The 15,399-nt window shown below is 40.8% G+C and overlaps 1 long non-coding RNA gene across 5 annotated transcripts in view; it reads left to right on the top strand.

Moving 5' to 3' along the window:
• Positions 1–15,399, top strand: part of LOC309651741 — a 204,932-nt gene that overhangs the window by 171,848 nt on the left and 17,685 nt on the right. For all 5 annotated transcript variants that reach the window (XR_014258345.1, XR_014258346.1, XR_014258347.1 and 2 more), the window contains one exon: positions 4,144–4,251. This is a non-coding gene — a long non-coding RNA (uncharacterized lncRNA). The remainder of the gene's footprint in view (positions 1–4,143; positions 4,252–15,399) is intronic.

The following is a 15,399-nucleotide window of genomic DNA, read 5'->3' as shown; positions in this document are numbered from 1 at the left end:
CATCACCTTTTTGAGATTATGGAGGTAAGGATGCTCTACAGACATAACCATGAAGTTTTGATTCCCCTCAATTCAGATTTTCTTAGACATCACACTTAGCATCCATTACTACTTCTTCCACTCCCTTGGTACTTAATCAAAAGCAGCCTTGTGATATCTCTTATATCTGTGATATCTGTTAATGTTTCTTATTTCTCTCACGTTGTTAATCCAGTGAGAGAAGAAACCATGTGTTCTACCCCAGAGCACCTATTTCAATGCTGGCTGTAATACATATCTGTTGAATAGTTAAGTGGACCTTCATCTACACACCTAGGACTCCATACTATTGACTGAAAAAAAAATGTACAACCTAAAAGTTGGGAATTATGTTTTATTTGGCAGACAAAACTGAGGACTCAAGCCCAGGACACAGCATCTCAGATAGCTCTGAGGGACTGCTCCGAAGAGGTAGGGAGGAGCGGGATATCTAGGAGTTTTTGCGACAAAAACCAGGTAGTCAGAACATCAAAAGGTTACTGTTCATTAAAGAAAACCAGACATCTCAAGTCAAGGAATTTAGCCCTGTTCTGTATGGGAAGATGCAAAAGTCTGGGCTCACTGAAGTCATTCCTTTGATATGCACCTCAGCTATCTGGGGCCAGCATCCTGTATTTTCTCATCCTGAGTCTCCTCAGGGTGCACCTTTGGGTGCGGGAGTGCTGCAGTGGCTGATGGCTTGATGGTGGGCATCCTGTTTCCATCCTGAGTTCCCTCAAGGCCCACCGTCCGGGCGGCTGTATTGTGATTGCTTGATGGCTGCAACATCCTTTGTTTACTGATATGGCAGGCAACGTTTTTCATTTACAATGCCAAGAACCCAGGATAGACCTCAAGTCTATTATTTCTTAAAGGTATTGATTTGAATCCTGGATTCAAATTCCAGGTGTTAACTTTGATATTTTCCTCAAAATAATGGGGCATTTTTGGGAAGCAAGTGGAAAGAAAGCTATTTTACCCATGGACATTATAGAGAAGCACACAGGACCTTAACCAAGGTTAGATGATTGTCAAATGCAAGTGCGAAGGGAAAGCAGAGGACGGACATAGACAGTGTCCTGTGTCCTCCCTTGGAAAGGAGCCCTGGGGTTCTGGCCTTTTGTCATCCCTCCCACTCACGATGCCTGCCGTGTGCTACGAAGCAGATTTTGCTCTGGCCCCTTGGCATGATCTCTTCCCATGAGTTCTCTTATAATGTCTCTACAAGGCTCTACAAGGCTTCTGTACACCAAAGAAATATAAAACCCAAGATATCCTAGGAAAAGTCAGAAAAAAGTCACCCTCTACTTCACCCCTGAGGGCCAAACATTCAGTTTCAGAGTTTGGCACTGAAAAAAGGAAAATGTCATGTAAAGAAAAACAAACCAAACAAAACTGGCCAACTGGTTCTTTGTCCCTTTTTGTTCCTTCTTTGTTCGAAATGGAAATTTCACTTCGGAAATCAAAAACAAATGAAATCCCCAGAAAACATATAAACCCCTCCTCAGTTTGCTTCAAGCACTGAGCTTCCCTCTGCTGCCCATTATAGGAGTAAAAACCTCCAAACCCTGACAAATAAATCATTCTGAAAGCTGGGGCTTCCCAAGGGTAACATCAGAGATTATCAGTCAGGCAGAAATGTTAACATTCATTTTCCCAACATTGTGAGGCCTTTTGTTAGTGCCGGTTTTTTTCTTTGCAGAAAAGGCACAGTGCCCTGCATTGTGGGGACATTTTATGCAAATAGCAGTTAACCGTGTGAAACTGCTCTGTCAGTCTCTAACCCAGGCAAATGCCCCTTACAGAAGGATTTTCATCTTATTGTAGAGCCAAAAGCATTGATGCCAGATGTGTCTACTCCCAGGTGAAAATGGTCAGGCTTTGAACAGGCTGAGCTGTCAGTGGTGGCCCAGGAAAGGGGAGGCTCTACCCAACAGCAGGAGAAGGACTCTTCCCTGCCTCCTCTGTTCCTGAGGCTGAAAATCGGGTCAGATACTGGGTCAATCTAATACTGGGATCATGGGGTTTCAGAGCTGGAAGCACCTCTCCTTTCACGTACTCATACCAGTAGGGAAACTGAAGCCTGGAAAGGTTATGGGACTTGGCCAAGGTCAGAGAGTCCATTCATAGTGAATCCGGACCAGAATATATATTAGCTGGACCTTATATTGCCTACATTCATTCATTTCTTTAATCAGTAAAACTATCAAGGTTGGAGCACTGTGCAGGGTTCTAGAGAGAGAACAACGAATGAGATGCAATCTACGCCCCTGGAAGGTGCTCACAGTTCAGAAGGGGTGGCAGGAGTAAAAAGATAGATAGGATGGCAAAAGACTGAACCTCACTGCCTATCATCGGGGAACTGGTTAAATAACTTTTGGTGCATCTATATTGCAGAATAGCGAGCAGTGGTTCAAACAGTTCTGGGCAGACCTGCAGGACTGATGTATAAAGATCTTCAAGTTGTATTGGTGGGTGAGAAAAGCAAAGTATTTCTCAAATATAAAATGAGGGGTTAGATTTGATCAGAGGCTTTCCAACCTTTTTAAAACAAATTATGGTAAAACATATATAACATAAAATTGACCATTTTAACCATTTCAAGTGTATAGTTCAGTGGTACTAAGTATATTCACATTGTTGTGCAACCATCACTGCTATCCATCTCCAGAACTGTTTCATCTCCCCAAACTAAAACTTTGTACCCATTAAACATTAACCTCCCATTCCTCCCCCACCCCTTGCAGCCCCTGGCAACCGCCATTCTACTTTCCATCTCTATAAATCTGACTACTCTAAGTACCTCATATAAGTAGGATCATGCAGTATTTGTTCCTTTGTGACTGGCTTATTTCACTCAGCATAATGTCTTCAGGTTCATCCATGTTGTAGCATGTGTCAGAATTTCATTCCTTTTTAAGGCTGCACAATATTCCATTGTATGAATGGACCATATTTTGTTTCTCTAGTCATCTGTCGATGGAGGCTTTGGGTTGCTTCCACCTCTTAGCTATTGTGAATGATGCTGTTATGAGCCTAAGCATACAAATATTTCTTCAAGTTCTTCCTTTCAACTGTTTTGGTTATATTCCAAGAGTGGAAATGCTGGATCATATAGTAATTCTATTTTTAATCTTTTGAGGAACCTCCATACTGTTTTCCATAGTGGCTGCACCATTTTACATTCTCACCAACAGTACACTGGGTACCAGTTTCTCCCTGTCCTTGCCCATAGTGGTTATTTTCTGGTTTTTTTCTTTCTTTTTTTCTTTTTTTTTAACAGCCATCCTAATGGGTGTGAAGTGGTATCTCATTCTGGTTTTGATTTGCATTTCCCTAATGATTAATGATGTTGAGCATCTGTTCATGTGCCTATTGGCCATTTGTATATTTTCTTTGGAGAAATGTCTATTCAAGTCCTTTGCCCATATTTTAATTGGGTTGTCAGGTTTTTTGTTGAGTTCCAACCTTTTAAAAAGCTGTGGAAACTCCTACCTTTAATGAAATTGTATATCAAAGCCCAATATACAAAATAGGAAGATTCATGTGGAGGGCCTAGAGCTCTGACCTAGACCCACCCAAGGGCTTCACATGCCAACTCTGTCCTTTCTGTTTGTCCTGTGCCTCCTCCCAACAGGAGGGGGCCTCTGGGACACCTCCATGCAAACCCCACGGTCCACAGAACTGAGTAGGTTTGAAAACCATTAGACTAAATAACCTCTAGATTACCTCCCAGGTCACAGGCCATGTTGATGTGAAAAACCACCGAAGTTTAATCTGCATAAAGGAGAAGCTATTTAAAGTAAAGGAACTTTCATCAATACTTATTTTCAAAAGGCTCACTGTGATGTTCACTTCCTTCCAGAAAGACCCTTTGGTTTAACATGTAAGTCAGATTCATGCAATATTCTGAAACACTGTGAAGATTTTGTCTTGGTCACATTACCAGATTCTTGTAGTTACCAGATTCTTTATCCCCTTATCTCAGCATACTCTTTGGTGTAAGTGCTTGGGTAAGTCTGTTGGCAAAGTGTTTAAAAATAATAATCTATAAGAAATATCCCTGTAGTACATGGATTGCAAAATTTTCCTTAATTTCTTCTCCCTTCTGTATATCCACCCCAGCTCCTTTGGCAATGTGATTCGGTGGCTCCTCCCATCAAAAAGTGGAGGCTCTTGTTCCATCCCTGAGTCTGGGCTGGCCTGCTGATTGGCTTTGATCAATAGAATAAGGTAAGGATGTGTTGGGCCAGTTCTGAGCCTCATTTCTGCTCTCATTCTTTTTTTAAATATTTATTTATTTACTTATTTATTTATATTTTGGCTGTGCCGGCTCTTAGTTGAAGCATGCAGGGTCTTTTAGTTGCAACATGTGGTATCTAGTTTCCCAACCAGGGATCGAACCTGGGCCCGCTGCATTCGTATATGTGCTGCCGAGGCGAGCACAAGGGCCCGCTGCATTGGGAGCGCAGAGTCTTACCCCCTGGACCACCAGGGAAGTCCCTCTGCTCTCATTCTTTTTTTTAAAAATAAATTTATTTAATTAATTAATTTATTTATTTATTTTTGGCTGAGTTGGGTCTTCATTGCTGCACGCGGTCCCTCTCGAGTTGCAGCGAGCAGTGGCTCCTCTTCGTTGTGGTGCGCATGCTTCTCATTGCGGTGGCTTCTCTTGTTGCAGAGCACGGGCCCTAGAGCACATGGGCTTCAGTAGTTGTGGCCCGTGGGCTCAGTAGTTGTGGCTCGTGGGCTCTAGAGCACAGGCTCAGTAGTTGTGGCGCATGGGCTTAGTGGCTCCGTAGCATGTGGGATCTTCCCGGACCAGGGCTCGAACCCATGTCCCCTGCATTGGCAGGCGAATTCTTAACCACTGTGCCACCAGGGAAGTCCCTGCTCTCATTCTTGAAATCCTGTCCAGCCACAGTGAAAACAAGCCTAGCCTAGCCTGCCCGATCATGGGAATCAAGCGGTTCCATCACCTCATTGCCCCAGCTCACAGGCACCTAACAGCCACACAGGCTAATCCCGTGAAGCCATTCTAGCTAATCCAGCCCCTGCCACCCTACCCACTGAATACAGATTATGGGGCAGCCCAGTGCAGATCCACAGAACTGCCCAGTTGGCCCATAAAGTCAAGAACAATGATGAATACTTCTTGTTCAAGGTCAATGAGATTTTGTGTGGTTTGTTCCATGGTGATAACTAACTGATACTGTCACCAACTACTTCTTTTTTTTGTTTTTGTTTTTTGGGGTTTTTTTTTTTTTAGTTTTTATTTTTTTGATGTAGACCATTTTTAAAGTCTTTATTGAATTTATTACAATATTGCTTCTGTTTTATGTTTTGGTTTTTTGGCCCCAAGGCATATGGGATCCTAGCTCCCCGACCAGGGATTGAACCCACACCCTCTGCATTAGAAGGCAAAGTCTTAGCCACTGGACCGCCAGGGAAGTCCCACCAACTACTTCTTATAACAAAACCAAACCAAAAGAGACAGAGGAAATAGTAACTAAGAGAGAACAGGTCTGAGATCCTATCGAATCCTCTACAAATGAAATCTTTCTCTCAGTAGAGTTCTTCAACAGGTTCTTTGTCTTTCACTTATCAAAAGGAAAACACTACAACTTGAGTTGATTTGGGGATTTGCAGAAACCACAAAAGGGCCTGGGAAGAATGTCTGATTTTAAAATACTCAGAGATGGACAGAAAGAAGTATTTGAGTCCACCAAGGAAATATACTTTGCAGGGGTTTGGTCCCCTAACCCCGTGTGCTTGCATTTGATAAGCCACGTTTCTATGTGGCATCCTCAAGTTTCAACAGCAATATTTCAAGAAAACATCATCTGAAGTCATTTCAGAGAGCATATACCTTTGATTCTATTTGAATATAAACTGTAGTTAAAAACAAAAGCAAACAAACAACACTATATATAATGCCCTTTCCAAATCAGAGAGCAGAGGTCTACAGTTGATTAAGCTTTCAGCATCCCCAAATATGTGCTATCCCTGCAAAAATGAGCGAAAACCCCAAAATATGTTCTCTCTGAGGAGCAAACAAGGGTCTAGCCTTCTCTGTGTCAATAGCTCAGTTCATCCCCCTGCAGTCATTACGATGGCTAATTACAGGCCAACATTCCGCAATGTCAGATGGTCACCACAGCTCAGCCTTCTGGCTCCCATCTTCCCAAAGGCTGGGAGGTCTTCCTTTTGAGAGAGTTAAACAGGAATAAGGAAAGTGAGACTAATTTATGCAAATGTGTGCGACATAAATCAGATTGTGTCTGCCAGATAGCACAAATCGCTGGGGTGATTTAGTGCTTTCCCACTCTGCACAGAAAGAGTTCCAGACACCAGCTCTTTAGTTTGGTGGCCGTGTACCTGGGTCACCGACTAGATTTCGCCACAGTAATTTTTCTTTACCTTTTGAAAATAAACAGACACAATTCAGTATAATGTGCGACTTGAATAAATAAACCCATAAAGGGAGCTTCAGTGTCTGGAATAAATTAACCAGACCTGAAAAAAGTTAGAACCAGGAAAATTTTAACTTAAGATAAAGTAGAATTAAAAAGAATTTTATAAGGGAAAAAGGAAAGTGAGAGCTTGGTCAACATTGATAAATATCACAGAGAGATGGGAGAATGGGGACCGGGGGCTACCTGAAAGGAAGCAATTAATTTTTGTGAACTTTATAAGCTCAATGGCAGTAGAATAATGGCGATTGAAGCCAAATAAGAGTGGCTTTAAGAAATTAACGGGAATTGAATAAGTAAAGACAGTGAAAATGTTTATAGGAAACTTAGGTAAGAAAGATAAGAAATGCAGATGTAGCTTAAAGGGCATGACAGGTCAAGGAAAGGATTTTTTTTTGTTGAGCAGAGCAATGAGTCACAGAAGCATGACTAATGCAGAGCAGCGAGTAGATAGAGATTTCCAGAAAGAAAGGGAACAAAAGATTGTCCTCAAACAGGCAATGGGGATTCAGAACGTGTTTATACAGCAGGTCAAAACTTACACCTCAGGTGTTTAAACATGTAACTTTATCTCCTTTTCTGTAATGGAACCTAAATTAGCTCTTCAGCCCAATTTCAAAGCAGTACCTGTGTCACTTTTCGTTTAAATTAGAGTCAATTCAAGATTTAAACTCAGGCAGTTGAATATTAAAGATTGTCCTCCTCGCTCTTCTTCCCTCTTCCCCAGGAGGGACCTGAGTTTCCCAGAGGTCTGTCTGCTGTCCTGGCACCTTGTCTCCACTGCAGGGCGGGTGAAAGCACCTGGTCAGGGGCATCATCCTGATGTGCCAGATGCTGATGACGTCTGTGGTCCCACCACAGTTTCTGGTCTCATGTTGCATCTGCTCTGCATTCTCCTCAACTAGACCCTACTGCAACTTCCATGCTCAACCTCATTCTGGAAGACAGGACCCTCACCTGTCCCACGTTGTACTTTCAGGCCCACCTACCTACTCACCACACCTCTGGCATTGCCCATCCATTGCACACAAACGCTTCCAGAGTCCCCAGCTAAATCCAGTAAACCAAGTAATGGTCCCTTTTGTCTTGAATCCCTTGAACTTTTCTGGAGGTTTATGATGCTTCCCCATGAGCCAGCAGAATGTAGGGAGACCCCTACATTCAGGCAGCCTCTAGCTATTTAACTCCAGCCATTTTCCTTCCATCCTCCCTGTTGGGCCAGTTGCAGGGACTTCCATGGCCATTCCCAGTGAGCAGATGCTGCTCTTTCAGTTTGGAGAAAAAACTGCTATAGTCAGTGCTTTCATGATTTAAAAACATTGACAGTGACTAACTCTGAATTCCACTCAAGAATCTAGAACAGAAGAAGCTAGGGGACTTTCCTGGTGGTCCAGCGGTTAAGACTCCATGCTCCCAATGCAAAGGGCCTGGGTTCGATCCCTGGTCAGGGAACTAGATCCCACATGCGGCAACTAAGGGCCTGCATACCACAACTAAGACCCAGTACAGCCAAATAAATAAATAATTTAAAAGGTTTTTTAAGAAAAAGAAACAACTAAATAAACTAAAAGCTGGTTGGAAATAGGCATTAGTTAAAAAAAAAAAAAATGCAGTCAAATATGTTACCTACTGATTCCCATGGACTTTCCTCAAATCCCATTCGTTAGCCCTGGAGGCCCTCATCCTGTTCCAGAAAGCCATGTCTCAGTTGGCATCCCATCCATGTCAACAAAACTGTCAAGAACTGCAAGAGGTCTGAGATTTTACTCTACTTGCAAACTAACAAGTTAACCTATGATCAGGGATGTTGACATGAGATATGAGACTCCTGGGTCAGAGACAAAGAACTTTATTACAGCAACAGCAGTAGCTAGAGCATTAGCATTTTCTTGCACTGATTCTTCAAGTCTCAAATCCCACCGAGTGACACGAAGAAGGCTAGGTGCCTCCTTCACATGCAGTGGATTGAGTTACAGGAGAGGAACCGTGTTTATTACTATAGATGGAGGGAGAGGTTGAGAGAAGCTGCCCTTGAATAGAAATGTCGTATGGAAATATAGTAGCCTTGTCTCAACCATGCTATGGGACCTAATGCATAAGATGTCCACATCTGAACCAAAGTCCTATAGGAGGAGAAAAGTCTCCCTAAGACAGCAGAAGAGACACTGGTTTCCAGAGACAGAGTCCTCAGGGAAAGGTGAATCCCTGATTTGGTTAAGCTGCTCTTTCCCAGAAGCTCCTCCCTCCATTTTTTTTTTTTTAATTAGCCAGCTTTTCTTTTTTTTCATTTTCTTTTTATTTTTTTTTGGCTGCATTGGGTCTTTGTTGCTGCACGCGGGCTTTCTCTAGTTGCAGCGAGCGGGGGCTACTCTTTGTTGCGGTGCGTGGGCTTCTCGCTGCGGTGGCTTCTCTTATTGTGGAGCACGGGCCCTAGAGCAAGCAGGCTTCAATAGTTGCAGCACACGGGCTCAGTAGTTGTGGCTCGCGGGCTCTAGAGTGCAGGCTTAGCAGTTGTGGTGCACAGACTTAATTGCTCTGAGGCATGTGGGATCTTCCCAGACCAGGAATCGAAACCGAGTCCCCTGCATTGGCAGGAGGATTCTTTAACCACTGCGCCACTAAGGAATTCCCGCCTTCCTCCATCTCTAAGATGGCAAAATCTTGGTTTGATTTAAAGAGAAAAAGTGGTCCCCCTTCCATCATCAATCTAAATCGTCTTTAATGGTTTTCCCTCCAGAGTCCCCGGAATGTTAGTTACTCTACATTCCCATACCTAGCCCTCTTTCCTTTTCACTCTGTCTGATTTTAGTCGGCCTTATCTATTACCAGGAAGTCAATTACCTTGTGTAGATTGCTTCTATACCAATGTAGTTGCTCCCCATATATTGACATGCGCAAGTCACATAGTCACTCCTAGTTCAGATGATTTACGAGGGTTTAGGTTGGTTTTATGATTTGCTAAAGGTTATGTCATATGACACATCCTCTCTAAATAAAAAGAATTAACCTTTCACATATGAACTTTGGCACATGTGAGCCCTTCATAAGTATTTATTGAATGAATGAGTGAATAAGCTAGATAAGAAAATAAGGGACCTACGCTGATAGTGGTTAATGATAATATGTCTTTATTTGTAAATAGTGCTTTTATATATTAGAGTTTGAGATGAACTATCCTTCATACACATAAATATGCTGCTACTCCACCATTAATGCAGTCTCCTCCCATGCTGGTGATGAATCTGTAGTGAGTGATCTACCGTTACTCTTTTATCTGGGCTTCCTTGTAAAATGAATGGCACACACTAGTGGATCAATAGAAGAAGCTTCTGCCTCCATGCTTCTTCCTTCCCAGGGTCTGTCTCCTCCCACTCTCCGTAAACACCACACACCAATTCAGTGGAGGATGGGGTAGTCTGATTATGAAACAGAATACAATTAACAGTGTCATGTGAGGATTGAAATCATGACCTCATGCTTATAATACTTGTAACCAGTGAAGAGATGACAAATCTTTGCATTTATAGGAGTTAGCTAAACATTCAGCCTTTACATGAATGCCTTGGGAAAGGGCTTTAATAGCTAGACAGGTAAATACTCTTTTTACTCACAACCAAATTTCTAAGCTGTATACTCACTTACTAGTAGTAAGGAAAATCTTGAAATATCATTGAAGTCACCTACATTTCCTAAAGGTGTGTATCATACATCAGAGAGAAGACACAGGGTAGGGGAGAGAAAGGAAAGAAAATGTAATTGAATTGAAATATGCGTACAGTGTCTACATCTTCTGCCTCAGAAGTCTGTGTCTCTTTTGGCCAAAATTACTTTCAGAAAGTATTAGTTCCCTATAGTCAGCTTAAAGACTTCCTGGAATGTCATGGCTAAAAATGAGTCAAATTCCTGGCTAATTTCCTTCAAGACAACACAAAGAATATATTACACTGCTTGCTTTGGCCCAGAGCTCCTCTTATCTAAAAATAAATAAGTATATTTAACAAGAAAGAAATTCTAAGCCTTTAAAGAAATCTTGGTTTTACTTGTTATACGAAACTCTTGGTTGCATAGAGTCAGCTATATTTGTCCCAGCTTTGTCGTAGTTTTAGGCACTTCTAGGCATACCAAAGAGACATCTCGGTTAAATTACCGAGGTTCTGTGCTTTTAGGAGACACTGGGTTAGGAACGAGACCCCTCAACCAGACTCCTCCTGCTCTTTCCGAGCATGGGCACAACCTCCTGACAAGCTGGCAACTTCAAATGAATGTCAAGTATTTGAAAAGTGAAGTTGGTTGAATGCCACCTCCTCGCTGTTTTGTCACTTAAACCTTAAAATTGAGGTATACTTTTTTAACTATATTTTTTTATATTCCCTATATAGAAAATGTGTTTTCTATATGTTTCTATATTTTTTTCTATATTTCTGTATATCAGTGGACTCTCCATTCAGTTCATTTGTACCTCATTTTGGAAAGCAAGTTGGTAACTGTATCGAAAATCTCAGAGTGTTCACAGCTTTCCCCCCAGTAAACCCAGACCCGGGATTCTTTCCTAAACAAAGCATCCTAAACATCCAAAACATTACTGCAGCATTATAATATTGCAAAGGACCCAAGTGTCCAACAAGAAGGTATAGTTAAACAAAGCATAATTACATTTACACAGGGTTTTTAATAATATTGGCAAATGTTTGTTTTTTCTATTAACTGAAAGGTTGGACGCAAAGTTATCTGTATAATCACAGTATACGTATCCTGGCAGATAGTAAGCGTTTTATAAATATTTGTTAAATGAACCAAGGAATGAATCACAACTATATTAAAAAGAAAAGACTTGCATAGAAAAAGAGGCTGAAACATTTTTTATATATGGATATGGTTATCTCTGGATGACAAACCTAGGCGTAATATTTTTCTATACTTTATAATTATAATTAACACCTAACCTTTTCATAACAAGAAAAACAAAATTTATTTTGTAAAAGAAATATGTTCAGGAGCATATTCTGGAGATAACAGAGGAATTCAACTGAATATTTAAGCCTTCTTAGTGTGATAACTTTTAAAAAAATATGGTCTATAAGGCTAAACTACATTTTTTGAGAAATGTCATGCATGGCAGTAAAATAGTATTTATCATCATGATCACAGCTACCCTTTACTGAGTAGCTAAATTATGTCAATTTACAAGATAACATTTTATTTGATTGTTGTGTGGGTCTCAGCCTATTAATGTGATGCTATCGGTTAGGAATGCCTGAGACACTCGCCTGGGCCCTGCTACTTATGGCAGCCCCCTAGACATTTCCCCAACTTGAAGCAGTGTTGTGGCTGGACCAGCCCTTGTTTTTTTTTATCATGATTGCAGCACACACCTCAGCAACAACCATCAGGGAACTTTGAAGGACAAGATTTACTATTTACAGGTCCTGGAGGGTACATGGCATGCCCAAGAGCCACACAGTGAGGTCACAGTGGAAGGGAATGCAGACCAGGAGCTCTGCCTTTATTAGGGTCCAAAGGTTGGGTATCTAGCATTTTGAGAATTCACTCTTTATTGGTGAATTTAAAGCTCAGAGCTGGAATGAGGGCATGGGTAGGGAGAAGTGGGGTCACTCCAGTGATCAGTTTTCTATGTTACTCAGGGCTTCCTGAATAGGGACCTGCACGGGTGGGGGCAGCCTGGTTTCTTGTCTAGATGTTTTGATAATATCTGTGTCATGCAGCTGGCAATATGTTTATTTGAGATGAATGTCTTCAAAATGGCTGCCTTGGCAATAAAAAGCATACTGTCGGGCACTTACAACTATTTCATTTAAACTTTATTTTATTCATTCATTTGATACATATTTTGAGCACTAACTAAATGCAAGGCACTGTTTTAAACATAGGAATATAAAGATGGATAACAAAGAGTCTTTACCGTGAAGAAAATTGTAAGGAGATTAGACCTTTTAAAAATTAATAAGCAGAAATCTCAATTAAAATAGAATCAGGGAGCCAGACAGGGGAGCTGTCACTCCCTGAGAGGATAGCTGAGCTCACCAAGAAGAAGAAAAACTTCCTCTTCCTGCCTAGCAAGAGCTCAGCCAATGAGAGACTGTCACGACTTAGCCAATGAAAGCCACTCTGCTTGGAACTCTCAATTCCTCCAATGGATTCTTTGTTTACTGTGGCCCTCCCAAATCCTTTTTCCCCTCTTTAAGTGTTCCTTTGTTGTATGTGGTCTTGCACATGGCTCACCATGGTTATAAACCCTGAATTGCAATCTTTTGTTGATGCCAGTTAAACCCATTTTTGCTGGAGAAATAGCTGGCAGTCTATTTGTTTTAGGTCAACAACCTTAATCAGATAAGGACAGTAGTGTTCTGGCTGCTGACAGACATTTGTGGGGGCACAAAGGAGGGGTGATTACATCCAGGTCAGAAATGTGGGTAATGGGAAGGGCTAACGATTGAGCTAAAACTATAGAATTAAAGCAAAGGCCCCTGTTGTCTGCTCCACCTGGTTGGAGGGAGGGAGGGAGGGAAGGCCAGTCTGAGACTCAGGTCAAGGCTACGAGACAAATGGCCTGACTCCTTCTTCAGAAACCTTTGGTCAGGAAATGGGCTTTCTCCACCTTCCAAGTCTCCCAATGCAGACATTTGAGAAATTTTCCATTTTCTAATATATATATATATATATATAATTATTATTATTATTTTTTGTATTTGCACATGCCATTTTACCAACAACATGCTTTTTTACAATCCTTGGTTCTCTCCTAGCAATCCTCTAAGTTTCATTGCATATTCTTAAATGCTTATAAAACACATGGTTTTTTTGAAAATAAAAATGGCCCCGAGAAACCTGTCTCCATAATGATAGAAAACCGTGACTTTAGATCTTGCTGCCAGGCTCCTGTCAGATATTTAAACCAAATGGTTTCCTTAAATTAAGGGCTAGGAGAGAAAGAAAATATGGAAGGTAGTATTCCTGCAGATTTAAAACATTAGAGTACAGTGGACAGTTGTGACTTTTTGAGACCTAAATTTGTACTGACTACTAAATATATCTAGACTGATCATAGATTCAAGCTCAATTATTAATGATGACAATAATGCTACCTAAGATTTTTAAAGAACCATCTGTATGCCAGGCACTCTTCAAAATTCTTTATACAGATTACCTCCATCAACTATATACCAATGCTACAAGGCAGAAAAATCTTCTAATCCTCATTTTACCAATGACTAATTGTGAAAACTTTATTTATGTTAACTATTTTCATAAGGAAACAAAATCAGACATACTGTAAAGGGTGAAGCAGTTTCTAAACAAGTGATTAAGTTGCAAGTTGGCTCGAATCTTCTGTTTACACATTATGGGTTCTTCTCAAATTATCAGAATCCACTAACTTTTAGTTAGCACTTATACACAGCAAATATAACATACCTTAGGCTAGGGGCATATTAATTGTACCTTTATATATTTGTAAAACAATCTGCCCTCAAACATGCTGTAATAAAAATATTCTTACAATGATCCATCTTAAAAGGACATGGACCCAAGGAAGTGACTTGAACATAAATAATAAAGTGAAGGAGGAGGAGTAAGCATTCCACAGGCTTTCTCACCTCCTGTTTGCATGGATTTTACCAGGGGGCCATCCAGTTACTAACTCTGGGCTGTTTTCAGGAACTGCCAAGCACACTAAGTTCAGGGACCTCCTTCTTCCCATTAACTTTATTATAATGGTTTCCAGGGTTTAATAAACAAACACAGAGCTTAGCAAAGGAATTAGCTATCGTATTATAAATTATAACAGCCACAAAACTTTACCATCTAAATAGATAATGGTATTCAAGTCAAGTATTTCTATGGGATGGATTTTAATAGTCGTTGCAGAATGGAATTTTTAAGAAATAGAATGCCTTTAACAATGGACTATTACAAATCCTGGATACCTCCTCCAGTTTTTCCTGCAGGTAAATAAAAAATAGTACAGCTCTTCAGGGTGCTTAAGCCTCCTCCAACGAAGTGCAGGTTCTTCAACAGACAGATGGAAAATTGAGACCCAGGATTGCAGGAGTCAGGCTGCTATAGAATGAATAGCTGACCAACTTTGCTTCCTCCATGATTCTCTTCACAAAATAATAAATGACAGAGGAGAATTAGAATGTGTTACTCCCAGAGCAATGTCCTTCTGTGATACAACAATAACTGCTGAAAGACAGATGATGGGAAGGAGCGTGGAGACTTCATTCAGACTTGGGTCTGGGAAGAGCTTGGAATCAGTTATCCAATCAGAAGCAGAAGCCATGTTTGATGGGCAAGTGGCAAAAAAAAAAAAGAGTGCTGATCTTGTTTGTTTTTTACAGGATGTGTGCTCTTGAAGAAGGGATAGAAAATAATAAAACCTATGTGCATCAGTGAGGGCCTTTTCTTTCACCTTTACATGCAGGAGATTCTTTAAAAATATGTCCACTATGCCTCTAATCAATAAAAACCAAAGATGTCCAATAAAATCTATTTGAGAAATCCTAATAGAACTTTTAAAACTTCTTTCCTTTTATAATTCCATTTGGTAGCCCTATCTTGAATACTAGGCTTATACATTTGTTAACCAGTAACGCATCAATAAAATAATGTTCTCAGGACTCAAGCTGTCCCTTGAAACAGAAACCAGGCCTGTGAAGATCCTGAGGTATTTGTTAGTTGGTTGGTTGGTTAGTTAGTTAGTTAGTTAAGAAAATTATGGTCAATCCTCCTCAGACTTTTCACCAAGACAGTAAAATGAAGAAAAGTAAATTGAGATTGAAATAAGGCAGTTGTCTTCTCATCTGTTCACGTTGGAAAGGGTTGTTTGTCATATGCATGCCCCTCATGACAAACATTTATTGAGAATCTATGGGCAAGACACAGCTGGCCT

The sequence above is a fragment of the Balaenoptera physalus genome, assembly GCF_965194825.1.
Source record: "Balaenoptera physalus genome assembly, chromosome: 21".
In the NCBI taxonomy this organism is placed as follows: Eukaryota; Metazoa; Chordata; class Mammalia; order Artiodactyla; family Balaenopteridae; genus Balaenoptera; species Balaenoptera physalus.
This window is presented reverse-complemented; position numbering and strand designations above follow the sequence as displayed.